Source organism: Pongo pygmaeus, chromosome 6 (assembly GCF_028885625.2).
Source record: "Pongo pygmaeus isolate AG05252 chromosome 6, NHGRI_mPonPyg2-v2.0_pri, whole genome shotgun sequence".
In the NCBI taxonomy this organism is placed as follows: Eukaryota; Metazoa; Chordata; class Mammalia; order Primates; family Hominidae; genus Pongo; species Pongo pygmaeus.
In genome coordinates, this window is record NC_072379.2 from 79,083,415 (window position 1) to 79,099,074 (window position 15,660).

Here is a 15,660-nt window from a genome sequence, read left to right on the forward strand (position 1 = left end):
GCATTAACCTCATCAAGAAACACTGTCACAGACACAGAAGATTAATGTTTAACCAAATATCTGGGCACCCCATGGCCTAGCTAAACTGACACATAAAATTAACCATCCCAAGTATACATGCTATTTTCAATCTATTATGTTAATATAATATCTGACTTGCCAGATTATGCCATGTCACCCTTCACTTTAAATGTGCAAGCAGATAGCTCTTTAGATGCCCTATACTTCTGTCCCCACCAGTTCAGCTGGAAGTTTTCCATGAGTCAATTTGGGTGTTTGAACCCAAACTTTTTTTAATTATATAATTTAAATAAATGTTAAGAAAACTGACAAAATATAAATGCAAAAAGAACAAATTTTTGTTTCCATACATACTAGATTGAGTGTGTTAGAAAGACTGGATAAATATAGGGTGATTAAAAATTTGTTTCCAGGGTGGGTGCAGTGGCTCATGCCTATAATCCCAGCATTTTGGGAGGCCAAGGCAGGAGGATTGCTTGAGCCCAGAAGTTTGAGACCAGCCTGGGCAACACAACAAGAATCCTTCTCAATTTTTTTTTTTTTTTTTTTTTTTTTTTTTAGTTTGCTTTCAAAATAGCTGTGACCATGATGCATGACACATAGAGGGCCGGGGGAATCTAGGAGGATTCTACACTCAGTTCCTTTCCAAGTGTCCTGTTTCATTTTTTAAAAATTGAAACTGATAATCTTAGAGAGTGGTAATTCATGCAAAAAAAGATGGTGAGGGGGAATTCCAATCAGGGGACCACTCTCAAAGAAAAGATCTTGACCCCAAATTAAAAGATTGGCAAATGGCAAATGACTATATATAATTTATGTTAAATATGCCATTGGGGAATGTATTTCTCTGTTTTCACACTGCTAATAAAGACATAGCCGAGACTGGGTAATTTACAAAGGAAAGAGGTTTAATTGACTCACAGTTCCACATAACTGGGGAGGCCTCACAATCATGGCAGCAGGCAAAGGAAGAGCTAAGTCATGTCTTACATGGCAGCAGGCAAGAAAGCTTGTGCAGGGGAACTCTCATTTATAAAACCATCAGATCTCATGAGACTTATTCACTACCATGAGAACAGTATGAGGGAACAGCTCCCATGATTCAATTATCTCCACCTGGCCCCGCCCTTGAAACATGGGGATTATTACAATTCAAGGTGAGATTTGGGTGGGGGACACAGCCAAACCATATCAGGGAAGATGAAAAAGTTCTGAAGATGGAAAGTGGTGATGATTGCACAACAAGGTGAATGTAAGTAATCCCATGGAACTGTATACTTTAAAATGGTTAAAATGGTAAATTGTGTGTTACACATATATTATCACAATAAAAATATGCAAAGTAACTGTGGATTTTTTCAGATTCCTTGTTTCAACAAATACTTTTTTATTAATGAAAATTGTTGCATTCAATAAACAGGCTTATTCTGTATTAAGTTCATTTTTTATTTTAGTTTAATAGGAGAAAAAGACACCAACATGAAGCTGAATGAATTTCAGGTAAATGATTCCCTTTTGAGATTTTAAGAGATTTTAATTCTCTAACATTGCTCTAAATTTAATAGGAAAGATGTGAAAACCTGTAAGAAGTTAGAGCAGTGGTTCTCAATCCATGGCAGTGCCAAATTCCCTAGGGTGCATCTAGAAATGCATGGACATGTTTTTGGTTGTCACAATTATGAGGATCCTGGCATTCTCCAGAGATGTCAAACATCTCATTATGTACCTGACAGACCTGACATCAAAACATACCCAACTCAAATGTCAATAGCTCCCCCAGTGACAAACACTGGGGAAGAGTCAATGTATGTTTTATTTTTATTTTTTCTAATAAAATCCCATCTGGGATTCAAAAGTTTATTAGAATAAAAATATATGTACATTACAGTTATTTCACATAATTTGTAGATTTTACCACCATTCATTTTTAAATGATTTTAAAGTTCATACTGTAAATATATGCACATTTATAAACAAATCTTAAATTACCAAATTTGCAATGTATCTATTAGATATTGAATATGAAAATTTAGGATTGGCAACTGATAGTTATATCCTACTGCACTTACTATTTCTATGACTTTTTAGAGGGAAAAAAGATTAATTCATTTTAAATGAAAAATATATTTCACAAATTTGTGTATCACCCTGTGTGTGCAGGAGCTATGCTAGTCTTCTCTGTATCATTCCAATTCTAGTACATATGTTGCAAAACCAATCAACATATTTTAAAAATTATATTTCAATTTTTTATAATATATGACAACTTCCTTATGAAATTTGATAAAAGAGACATCATTTCACTATCTTCCTCCTCTCTCCCTCTTCCAAATGCATTTTGTTGGTTATATTATTCTTCATAACCCCTGGGTTTTTAACATTTACATCTTGTTCTGAAACTGTAATTCAAACCACTGTTTACTCTTCATTTCTATTTTAAATAATTTGGTGTTCATCATCTAACTTTTCTGTGCCTGGCTTCTCCATTTTTATACTCTTTGATTCGTCTACTTAGTTGCCTAGATTTTATTATACAAAAGTTTTACATTTACTTATTTTTATTCTATAAAAGGCTCATGGATTCTTATTTCTTTACATTCTTTAATGCTTGCTATCCATCTGTTGCATTTATCCTTAGGAGGATAATTTGGGCTTAAAATTTTAAAGTCATTCACTGTTTTCCTCATAACGTTGTAGATACTGCTGCATTGTCCTTGGCTTGGAAGATGGTGTGGAGACATCTGGGGTCAATCTTATTTTCTCTTTCATAAGTGACTTGTTTTTTGCTAGTATACCCATACTATTATTTTTAAAGCATTTCCTTTTATTATCTCAAAAGTAATATATTTGATACCTATACAAGATTAAATATAAAATATGTAAATTATAATCAAAATAAGATCTAAGCTTTTAAATAATTACTCAACTGAAGAACTAAAAGAATCCCCAATAGCACTGCATCTACCTATGGATTCCTCCTCTGTCCCATGTGCCTCTTCGCCCCCTGAAGCAGCAACTTTCCTGTATGGTTATCCTTCCTTTCAATATTCATAATGGTTTTGTCATGTAAGTATGTATTCCTAAAAATATATAATATTATTTCATTTTGCTTATTTTTAAGTTATACAGAAATGGTATAATACTATATATTGTCTTTTGGAACTTTTTTCATTCAACTTACTATTTAAATTTTTAAAGACTCATGTTGCATTGTGTTACTATAGAGTACTCATTTTTAATAGCATTATTGATACATAATTTGCATCATCAAGTTCACCTGTTTCAAGTATATATTTTAATGGCTTTCAGTGTATTTACAGAGTTGTGTACCCATCATCATCTTCTAACTTCAGAGTATTTTCATCACCCCCAAAAAGAAATCTTGTGCCAATTGGCAGTCATTCCCAGTATCCCTCTCCTCTGCTTCCCTATCCCCTGGGCTGACTTTCTGTCTTTATTGATTTGCCTCTTTTAGGCATTTCATATAAATGGAATCATTCAATATGTGATTTTCTTTCATTTAAAATAACATTTTGAGGTTCTTTCATGCTGCAGCATGTATCAGTACAATCATGCATCACTTAAGAACAAGGATATGTTTTGAGAAATAAATTGTTAGGCAATTTCATTGTTGTGCAAACATCATAGAGTATACTTACAAAAACCTAGATGGTATAGTCTACTACACATGTAGGCTATATGGTTTAGCCTATTTGCTCCTAGGCTACAAACCTGTATAGCATATTACTGTACTGAATATTGTAGGCAACTGTAACACAATGGTAAGTATTTGTGTATCTAAACATAGAAAAGGTACAGTAAAAGTATGGTACTATAATCCTACCGGACCACTGTTGTATATGCGGTCCATTGTGACAGAAACGTCATTATGTAGCACATGACTGTACTTCATTAGTTTTTATTGCTGAATATGATTCTATTGTATGGCTACACCACATATTGCTTATCCATTCATCAAAAACATTCATTTTTACTACTGTATAATATTCCACCAAGTAAATATTCTACAATTTATTTATTTTGTCTCCTATCAAAGGATAGATATTTCAGTCATTTCCAGTTATTTTTTCTTTTGTTAATTGTGCTGCTCTGAACAAGTTCCTGGGTAACCATGGGTAATAGTTTCTCTAGGATATATATCTAGGAGTAAGTTACATTCATTCTCAAATTTATTGGATAATGCCAAATTGTTTTCTGAAGCAATTATACAAGTTTACCTTCCCAACAAAGGTATATAAGAGATCTTGTTAACCCCCATCCTTTCCAACACTTGACATTGTCTGATTTCTTAATTTTTGCCAGTTCTGGGTATAAAAATCGTGTTTCACTTCAGTTTTAATTTGTATTTCCTTTATTACTGATGAGAATGAGCATCCTTTTATATACTGTCCACTTTTCTCCTTTGATATGCCTGTTACCGTGTGTTGATCATTTTCTATTGGTTTTTCTCAATTGATGTGTACATTTTTGTTGTAACTATAAACTGTACCTTTTTTATATTACATTTTAAAACTGTCCATGACCACTGTTTAGAAAAGCAGCTGGGGAATGCACCTTCATTTTACACTGAAGGTTGCATCTCCCTAGTTTGCAAACTGTTCACTGGAATATAGTCTCTTTCTTCCACATTCCTTTTCAGAGAACTCTTGTGCAGGGGCTGTATCTCATATACAATGGTGAGAGAAGACTGCATGTTACAGACTAATACTTATAATATAATTTCTATAAAGTTTAGAAAAATGCAAAACATTGCAATTAGTATAGGTTGTTTAGCAATGTACATCTCTGTAGCAGAATTTTATAGAAAGTCATGGCAATTAGAAGTATCAGTGTAATGTAGGGGTTACTTCTGGGAAGGGAAGGGGAAGTGGTATCAGGGGAGTGGGATCAGGTATATGTAGGGGGATACAATGGTATCTTTAATATTTTATTCCTTAAACTGGATGATGCATATATGAGTGTTAGTTATATTTCTCTTTCTATATTTTCTGTCTTTTTTTTTTTTTGAGATAGAGTCTCACTCTGTCACCCAGACTGGAGTGCAGTGGCACGATCTCGGCTCACTGCAACCTCCGCCTCCCAGGTTCAAGCGATTCTCCTGCCTCAGCTTTCCGAGTGGCTGGGATTACAGGTATGTGCCATCATGCCCGGCTAATTTTTGTATTTTCAGTAGAGACAGAGTTCACCATGTGGGCCAGGCTGATCTCGAACTCCTGACCTCAGATGATCTGCCCGCCTCGGCCTCCCTAAGTGCTGGGATTACAGGCAGGAGCCACCATGCCCAGCCTGTATTTTCATTTAGCCAACATGTTGTCTAACATTTTTCTGAAGGGCAGAGATCATTGTCAACTCTTGTCTATCACTCCCACATCCAGTCAGTCACTCTACAAATTTTGCCTCTTAAGTAGTCCCTGGGACTGTCCCCTCCACTCCATCCCTACATCCCCTTAGTGTGGGCCTTCATCATCTTCACTTGGACTATAGCAACCACCTCCTACCTCCAGCCTGAGCCCCTTCAAATCCAGCCTCTAGACTACTACTGAAGTGGTCTAACTAAAATGCAAACTGTCACCGTCACATACCTCCCTGCTTAAAACCTTTCAACAGCTTGCCGCTGCCTGGAGAACAAGGTACAAGTTCCTTTAGTATGGTACACCAGGCCCTTTGTGATCTGGTCCCTGCTTTTCTCCCCAATCTTGTCTGTCATCACTTCCTGCCCTGCATTTTAAGTTGCAATGACACTGGACTACTTACAGTTCTCCCACAGAGTAGCCAGCTCATCCTGGTTTGCACAGGACTCTTCTGGTCTTAGCACTGACAGTCCTGCATCCTGGGAGCCCCTCAGTCCCAGGCAAACTGGGACAGTCATGGTATTGAACCTGAAAGTCCTGCATCCTATGAAACCCTCAGTACCAAGCAAACTGGGAGAACAGTTTCCCAGTCTCTGTGCTGTTCCTGCAGTTGTCTCAGAAACTTAGTACGTCTCCCTGATCTCCTGCTTCCTACTTATTCTGAAACTATTATCCAAAGCAAACAGCAAATAAAATATAAAATAAAACATAACAAACACAAAAAATAGGCAACTAATTTCTGTATATGGATTTTAGGGCCTTACACCTTACTAAGTTAAATAGTATCACATTATTTTTAGATTCTTTGTGATTTTCTTTGTATATTATCATATTATCTGCAAATATTTATGGGTTTGTTTGTTCCTTTTTTTAAAGCAAACTTGGAATAGAAGAAATATTTGCACCTTTCTAATCATTATGCCTTTATTTATTTTCCTCATGTTATTACCTGGCTAGAAGCTTCGGTTTTAATGGTGATTAAAAACATGATAGTGAGCAAACGTATCCCATTTGTGATTTTACATGGAATGTTTTTAGATTTTCATCAAGGATAATGTTTACTGAGGTTTTGGCTGGTAACTTCATTCATGTAAAGAGAATTGTCTTTTATTCATACTTTGCTAAGACTTTTTATACTAAATCAGTGGTTAACTTTATCCAAAGTTTTTTCTGTTCCTATTGAGATTATATATAGGTTTTCCCTTTTAATCTATTATGTAGATCACAATTCTAGATTTCTAAATGTTAAACTACCCTTGCATTCCTGGGATAAAGCCAAGTTGGTCATGATAAATATACTTTTTTTTTTTTAACTCCAGTGGAGTTAAAAAATAAATTAGCCTATAATTTATTTAGGCTCTTGAATGAGATTGGCCTATAATTTATTTTCTCAAACTGTATTTGTCTATTTTTGGTGTCCAGGTTACATGGAATGATTTCAAGAGTATTTGTTCTTTTCCATTTTGCTGTATAAGTTTGTAAAAGACAGAAATGAACTCTTGAATGCTTAGTAATTTCACCTATAAAATTAAATGGCTTGGTTTTTTCCTGTAGGAAATTTTGAACTACTAATTCAGTTGCTTTACTAGTTATAGAATCGGCCGGGAGTGGTGGCTCACGCCTGTAATCCCAGCACTTTGGGAGGCCGAGGCGGGTGGATCATGAGGTCAGGAGTTTGAGACCAGCCTTACCAATGTGGTGAAACCCTGTCTCTACTAAAAATAAAAAATTAGCTGGGCGTGGTGGCATGCATCTGTAATCCCAACTACTCAGGAGGCTGAAGCAGGAGAATCGCTTGAACCCAGGAGGTGGAGGTTGCAGTGAGCTGAGATTGTGCCACTGCACTCCTGCCTGGGTGACAGAGCGAGACTCTGTCTTAAAAAAAAAAAAAAAAAAAAAGTTACAGAATCATTAAAGTTTCTTAATTCCTAATTCAGCTTTGGTAAGTTCTATTTTTCTAAAGATTATTTCACTTCACCTTCAATTTATTGGCCTAACATTGCCCATAGTATTTTCTTTTTAATCTGTGCTATAGCTATATTTATATTCTCTCTTAATCCTTACATTATGTGTACTCTTTTCTCAGTCTTATCAAAAGATTGACTGTTTTATGAGTCTTTTCAAAAAGCTAACTTTTATCTTCATAATTTTTTCTTTTCAACTTAGGGGATTCTACTTCCTTTTTATTTTCTTTTATTCTTTTCCAAATACTTATGATGGTGCTTAGTTCATTTTCAGACTTCTTTCTTTCTAATGTAAGTATTTATTGTTGATAGACTGCCCTCAAAAATACTGGTTTTGACATGTCACATTTTCATTACAATTTGGCTTTAAGTATTTTTAAAAATTCATTATGATTTCTTAATTGAGCAATGAATAATTAAGTATTCTATTTCCAAAGATGTGAGGACTGTAAAAATATAATTTTGCTATTCACTTTTACCTTAACTGAATTTTTGTCAAAAATATCATCTTTCTTTTTATTTTATTTTTTCTGAGACAGAGTCTCGCTCTTTTTGCCCAGACTGGAGTGCAGTGGTGCTATCTCAGCTCACTGCAACCTCCACCTCCCAAGTTCAAAAGATTCTCCTGCCTCAGCCTCCTGAATAGCTGGGATTACAGGCATATGCTACCACACCCGGCTAATTTTGTATTTTTAGTAGAGACAGGGTTTCATCATATTGGCCAGACTGGTCTCGAACTTCTGACCTCAAGTGATCCACCCACCTCAGCCTCCCAAAGTGCTGGGATTACAGGCGTGAGCCACTGTGCCCAGCCCCAAAATACCATCTTCCTAAGGAATAACCTTTAGTGTTTAATACAGTTTGGCTGTGTTCCCATCCAAATCTCATCTTGAATTGTAGCTCCCATAATTCCTACATGTCATGGGAGGGACCCAGTGAGAGATAATTGAATCATGGAGGCAGGTCATTCCTGTGTTTTTCTCATGATAGTGAGTAAGTCTCACAAGATCTGATGGTTTTATAAAGGCAGTTCCCCTGCACACATCCTCTTGACTGCCGCCATGTGAGACATGCCTTGACTCCTCCTTCGCCTTCTGCCATGATTGTGAGGCCTCCCCAGCCATGTGGAACTGCAAGTCCATGAAACCTCTTTTTCTTTATAGAATACTCAGTCTCAGGTATGTCTTTATTAGCAGCATGAGAACAGACTATTAATACAGTGTGAGTCTACCGATGGTAAATTCTCAATTTTTGTTTAACGGCAAATGCCTTTTACTCTCATGATTGATAGATAATAGCTATTTGCTCTCAACATTTTATTATTCCACTGCTTTCTGTTTTCTGGTATCACTGTTGAGCACTCTGCTGCCAATGAAATGATCATTTCTTGGTATGTGATGTGTCTTTACTTTCTGGCTCTTTTAAACATTTTTGCCTTGTTTCTCTAGAGAGCCACCACTATGCTAGCTACCGGTTTTCTTTTTCATCTTGCTTGGGAATACTGTCCTTTATGAAACTGGGGATTCACAGCTTTCAGCATTTCTGAACATTTCTCCTTGATTAATTTTATTATCACTTCTTGGTTGACTTATTCTTTTCTTCTGTGACTCTGATTTGACTTACGTTAGATCTTCTTATTTTATCCTCAACATTTTAAATTATTCTAACGTCTTCTGGCCCTTTTTCTTTCAAGATTATATTCCGGTTAATTTATTCACTTCAACCTACAAGTTCATTAATTCTCTTTCATCTGTGGCTAACCTGCTTTTTAACATGTCTTGTGTTTTCTTTCAATGTTTACATATTTTATGTAGACATTCCATTGTGTTATTTGTAAGAATTGCCTGATTATTCCTGATAATTTTCTGTTGCTTGCTCACTATTTTGATCCTATATTTTACTTTTTAAGTACTTCATAAACAGCATTTCTATGTCTAACAGTTCTAATATAGATGGTTTATTTCCTCTTGTCGCTTCATGTCTTTGGTTGTGAACTAATACTTGTCTGATTATACATTGTGGGAATCTGATGAGATATCCTTAAGATTCTTTCCTATGGTGATTTGGTGTGTTTCTGTGAGTAGGTGGGAGGACTACTAACCTGGGGCCATTTACTACTCTTTGAGGGACCCGAGTTAATGCAAAATCTCAGATTCAGTTCCTTTTCCTTGCTGTTGACCCCAGGCTCAGTATCCCGGTTGCAATTTACAGTGCTTCTATTGGCATTTCCCCTCAGTATAATCACAGTTTTTCTCCCTTGCTTCTTGCTCAGGACATTTATCTGCTCATGGCTCTAAGCTCCAACATTGTCTGAACTTGTTCCTTTTTATTTTTTGGAGGGGAGGAGAGGTTGGACTTACAGATGGTTTTACCCACTTCCAGGAAGTCCAGCAGCAAACCAAAATGTTTTATTTCAGACACAATTGGTTTCGAGTACAGAGTGTCTTGTCTGCCATTGCTGCTGTAAGTGAAAGTGCTATTCTTAATCTGTGAAATTCAAGAAATAAAATAAATGTGCTGACCATTCTGCCTGTTTTCTCAGCACATTATCATTTAAAGGGTCAAGTATCTACAATTATTTTTGTATTTTCAATTTAAAAATAAGTAAACTGGGGCCCAAATAGACTAAATGACTCACTCATTTCATAACAAAGGAAGACTAGAAAACATGTTTTATGTCCAATCTGGTAGTTTTCGCAACAAATCCTTCTAATAATCTTTAGACCTGATTTTAAAAGACATGTTATGTTAAATTCCATCTGTAATTCTTTAAGTTATGACAAGGTCTACAATTTTATTTTTAAGTCTATGCATTCCCAAGTCTAGATACATATATCCATGTACAATCATATACATACATAAACTCAAGCCTATATATAAACTATTATAATTTAATATATAGATAAGTATGACTATAAAGAAGATACCTTGAAAGCACTAACTGAAACTACAGAATCCTAACCTTCTCTTTTTCTACTAAGCATGGCCTTTAAGATCAAAATAATTGTACACAACACAGAACATTTGTTTTCAATTACGCACAAGAGCAAATAACTTCTGGTAAAGATTATGAGGACCTGGATTAGCTATATACTATGTCTCAAGTAGTCTTTTAAATAATCTCTGCATTGAATTAACTCATGAGTTAGAATTATAAATTACACAAATACGTCAATGAAAAGGAAAAGTGAGATTTCTTGTGGGCCTTATTCATCAGCAGTTCTCTAGAAAATCTGTCAACATACACATTCACTAACATAGCACAAAGTTAATATAGTTCAGGGAGAACAAGGGGGAAAACTAGAGGCAATCAGTAAAGCAGTCATTTCAATTTAGAGAATCTTGCTATCAGAGAACCTGAGAGGAAAAGATTACAAACACACCGTTGGATATGCCAGCACTCCATGAAGTTATAAATAGCCGCTAGTAGCGACCTTGGGTTTTCTTAAATACTATCTGGTAATTTCTATTTTATTAGCTTTGCTTAGATATATTTTATTTTGGTTATTTATTTTAACAGACAAAAATTATATAAATTTATCATGTAAAATATAATGTCCTGAAATACATATATACTGTGAATTGGCTACATGGAGCTAATTAACATATGTATTACCTTACATACTTAACTTTTTTTTGTGGTGAGAACACTTAAACTTTACAGCTTAAATCTAGGAAATGTATTTTTAAAGTAATTGGGTTTATGTCCTAAAATTAATTTTAGATGTTTTGAGGGTCGAGGGTGGAGACAGATGTTTCTTAAAGTTCTTTTCAGGTGACTTGGCCATATATACCCCTTCTTAAAAGTTTTCATAGATATCTTCCCCGCCCCAGAGGGGAAAATTCTCCAAGAATATTTCAATGTCTTTGTTATTTCCATGTTAACATGCAAGGGAAGATAATGTAGTGAGGTTTTTTTTCTCCTTTGATTTTCTCTCCTGTTCAGTTTTCATTCTCCATCCCTTTCACCCCAACCTCTACCCCTAAAAAAATTCCAGCATGTAGCTCCACTTCTCAAAAGCAGGTATTGTTTTAGTCTAATGTAACATTAGTTTGAATATAGTTGTGCTTAAGCATTTGTGAACCTTTAACAAATCTGTATTGCTGAGATTATTACAGCATGGTCTACATATGCTACTACTCTTGAAAACCACTAACAGATGAAGCTGTTTAGGAATTTTATGGGAGAGGGTAGAAGTGAGCTTTGAAAGGCAGACCTGTATCATCCTGTGAAGTGTGGAAGACACTAAGATATGTCAATCTTGGTGGAGGGTAACATGGAAGAGAGTGGTTTCAACAAGCCAAGCCTGTACAATGGCATTCACAAATCAACTTCTAATTTTTCAATAAATGATTATACACTAAAGATATTGCTCAGGACGTTTGTTTTTTCTAACTTTTAGCTTTTATATGATAATGTGTCACACTATACACAATGAATAATTAAATTACTTACATTACATATACCTGTAAATCTACTATACAATTTAAAAGTGAAATTTTTGATATATTTCATAGACCCTAGGTGATCTCTGAAATTTTCAACGAACCCACCCCCTAGGAGACTACTCACTGTATGTGGGTGTGAATGGATACTTGAACATGTTTGCCCCTCTGGAGGGTCGTAAAATACGCATCATCAACTTAAACACCCTCTGTACTCCACAGTGCTTTGCATTGCTATTATGTTTTAATAACAATGACAGTTTTACTTAATAGGGAAATTGGCCAATTCTGAGTGATTTGACAATAAGAGAAGTTGGTGTTTAATAACACAATAGAATGTTTCTTTTTTTTTTTTTGAGACGAGGTCTCACTCTGTTGCCCAGGGTGGAGTGCAGTGGCGCTATCTCAGCTCACTGTAACCTCTGCCTCCCGGGTTCAAGTGATTCTCCTGCCTCAGCCTCTCGAGTAACTGGCAATACAGGTGCGCAGCACCATGCCCCGCTAATTTTTTGTATTGTTAGTAGAGACAAGGTTTCACCATGTTGGCCAGGCTGGTCTCGAACTCCTGACCTCAGGTGATCCACCGCTTCGGCCTCGCAAAGTGTTAGGATTACAGGTGTGAGTCACCGCGCCCGGCCTTTTTTTTTTTTTTTTTTTCTGAGATGGAGTCTCATTCTGTCTCCCAGGCTGGAGTGCACTGGCACAATCTCGGCTCACTGCAACCTCTTCTTCCCAGGTTCAACAGATTTTCCTGCCTCAGCCCCCAAGTAGTTGGGACTACAGGTGCACACCACCATGCCCAGCTAATTTGTGTGTGTGTGTTTTTTTTGTTTTGTTTTTTGTTTTGGAAGGGACGGAGGTTTCGCCATGTTGGTCAAGCTGGTCTCAAACCCCTGACCTCAGGTGATCTGCTCACCTTGGCCTCCCAAAGTGCTGGGATTATAGGCATGAGCCACCGTGCTTGGCCCACAATAGATTGTTTCTAATTGCTTGAAAAAATGTCCTTCAGAAAAGTCTCCTGACACAGAGTCACAAGTTAGGGCAGGGAGCGAGGCTCATTAGACCTGGAGCCCAATGGGAGGCAGCAGGTGACAGCTGGCATTTTCTCAGGAGAGACAGTTTACTCATTATTTTAGTGTTTGTGCTACTGAACGCCTTCAAAGTGAAAGTTAATTTCCCTTTTGGATTACTTAGGATATTATTTTTAATGCTGAGGTTTTCCACATCCTTGGACAGATTTTTTTTCCTAGAATGAGAATTATTTTTTTTATTTTTTTTATTTTTATTTTTTTTAGTTATGTGGTTATTTCCAACAACACGTAAAAAATCAGTCTGGGGGAGATTTTGTTATTTCCCATGATTTCCTTGTAGACATTCTTAATGACAGTCTTTGAAGAAAGAAAAACACAAAAGCATTTAGTGTTATGGATTAAAATGAAAGTTCAGTATTTTACTGGGTGGCGGGGGGTGGGTGGCAAAGAGAGGAGCGAAGCTCTCCTTAAAACATACAAAGGATGAAATTCCACCTACTCTGTCTAAAAATTCCAAACAATTAAAACACGAAGTTTGAATAAGAATAATCTTCAGGATATTAAGACCATTCTAGACCTGTCTAAAGTCATGCCTGTTTATTTTGCATCTGTCATCTCAAATATGGTCTGTTAGAGAATCGCAGGGACAAAAGGCCTTTCTTAATCTATCCAGCTGCCTCCCACCCCTGCCAGAGCATCTCTGGGCTGTGCCTAGGGTAAGAGAGGCAAGCCAGAGGAGCATGAAATCAACCACAGTTTCTGCTTCCTTTTCTCACCGCTCCCCCCAACTCCACCCCCAATCCCATCAAGACCTCCAATTCTGACTGGCTGGAGCTGCTTCTAATGCCTGTCCATGTCCCTCTCTGCCAGCTATGCACATGGGGCTGCCTCTAGAGAGGAGCACAGTCCAAACCAAGAAACACTCAATGTCAACTTCCTCAGAACTAAACTTTTAGGTAACTTTCCAAGCAGGCAACATTTTGGGGAATTTTGCTGTCACTTCCCTTGGAAGGGCTTCCTAGGATAGGTTTTAATATGCTTACAAGAAGCTGTGTTTAAGAGAGTATTAAGTTATTAGATTACTCCAGTAGATAAAATGTACTATAAGCATGACAATACGCTATGAAAAAAATCTCATATTTCTACTTTAATACTACATAATGTTATGAAAGAGTGAGTTCTTTGAACTAGATGAATCTTGAATTATAAGGTAGACTGAATTTAGAGCAGATACAGAAGATGTAGGGATTTTAGAAGTGGCAGGGAAATTCCTCTTTGATTAGGTTTAGTGGTATCACCTTTTTTAGACTTTCTGTATGTTTCAAGTTAGATGAGAGAATAACAACTTTAGGAAAGCAAATATATCTTTAGTCTTGGAATGCAAATAGGCTTCCTTCCCCTTTTGAATTGAAAACCAGCAGGCAAAGATCATTGTTATTAGAGAGAAATGAAAGGCTTACTAGAAATGTACCCACAGAGCTTCAATTGGACAAGCCCTGGAAAGTTCTATATACAAGTTAGGATCTACTTAAGGCCAGGGAAATATTGGGTTTGGATTACAGTGACTGAGAATGGCTGAATGTTAGTGAGGCGTTTAACTACACCTAGACACATGAATTTCTTTAGCTTGAGCTCTATATTGTGTCTCTTAATTACACAGAATGGTCCTTTATGTTTGTATTTATGTGCTTAAATGAAGTTCTATTTTATTGGAGAAAATAATTGTGCTTTGGCTCTGTTGATACATGTCTATAGGAAATCCTAACCAGAATGATCTCACCTAGACCCTAGCATCCACCTCACAGAACCCAAATTGTGTGGTTCTGTCAAATGATATAAGACATGGAAATAAAATAAACACTTTAGGAACATTTATTAGTACACCCACTTAAAAGACATTTACTGAGCATCTCTCCATTTATTTTACTGGATACCAAAGGCCAGTACCAGAGATGTAAGAATTCCTTACCATATTTGAGAAATGAAAAGGGATGGATAAATCTAGACAAAGAGTTTTATCACTGGTTCTAAAGGAAACTAACGTAAATTCCAGGGAATTTCAGAGAGTATATGTTTTTCTATTTTTCTTCCTCAATATATATCATCTCCAACCTCACCCTGCCTTAGAATAAAGGGGATAAGGTGGAAAGAAAAAATGAGCCAAATATCCAAAAGTGAAATAAACATTTGAACACTATCATGCAAAGGCCAGGGAACCAGAAATTAATGTTTCCTTACAAAGGAGGGATGATGACTAGTTAGGGCACTAACTGAGTACTGAGGTTTGCAGAAAGGGCCATAGTGGGTGCTTATGGTCAGGAGAGCCTTAGCCTAGCATTTCATGACTTTTGTGCTTTCTGCTTTATCATCAGACAATTCCCTTCCTATAGTTTAGAGGAAAAAAAAAGCTGATATATGATAAAACGAATCCTACAACAAATTGGGGGAGGAGGCAAATTTAGTTGATTTGAAGGAAAATGATGTTTCAGTAGAGATGAAAATACATATTCAATTATGTTTTTGAGAGGATGGCTAAAAGGTAGTGAGACTTTCAGTCAAATATTTGGGACCAGCAACAATTAAGTCAAATGTGGGGAGGCCACATCTAAGCAAGAAGGAATTTGTTATGGAATTTGGTACAGTGTCAGAGAAGACAAAAATCCAATGCTTAGTTATGAATATTTTCTAAAATTATCCAGTGACTCTTCATATATTTGAATTAATAACAGTTCCCTAGGCCAAAATGTAGTCTGGACTATGTGCCTTTCTAGCAAATACAGTAGTTGTTAGTAGTTGTTACAACGATTTTTAAACCACAACTATCAA

General features: G+C 36.3%; 1 protein-coding gene and 1 pseudogene across 1 annotated transcript in view; both read right to left on the reverse strand.

The window, feature by feature from the left end:
- Window positions 1-15,660, reverse strand: part of UMAD1 (UBAP1-MVB12-associated (UMA) domain containing 1) — a 300,107-nt gene that overhangs the window by 32,479 nt on the left and 251,968 nt on the right. The window lies entirely within an intron of this gene.
- Window positions 2,134-2,246, reverse strand: LOC129041766 (U6 spliceosomal RNA; annotated as a pseudogene).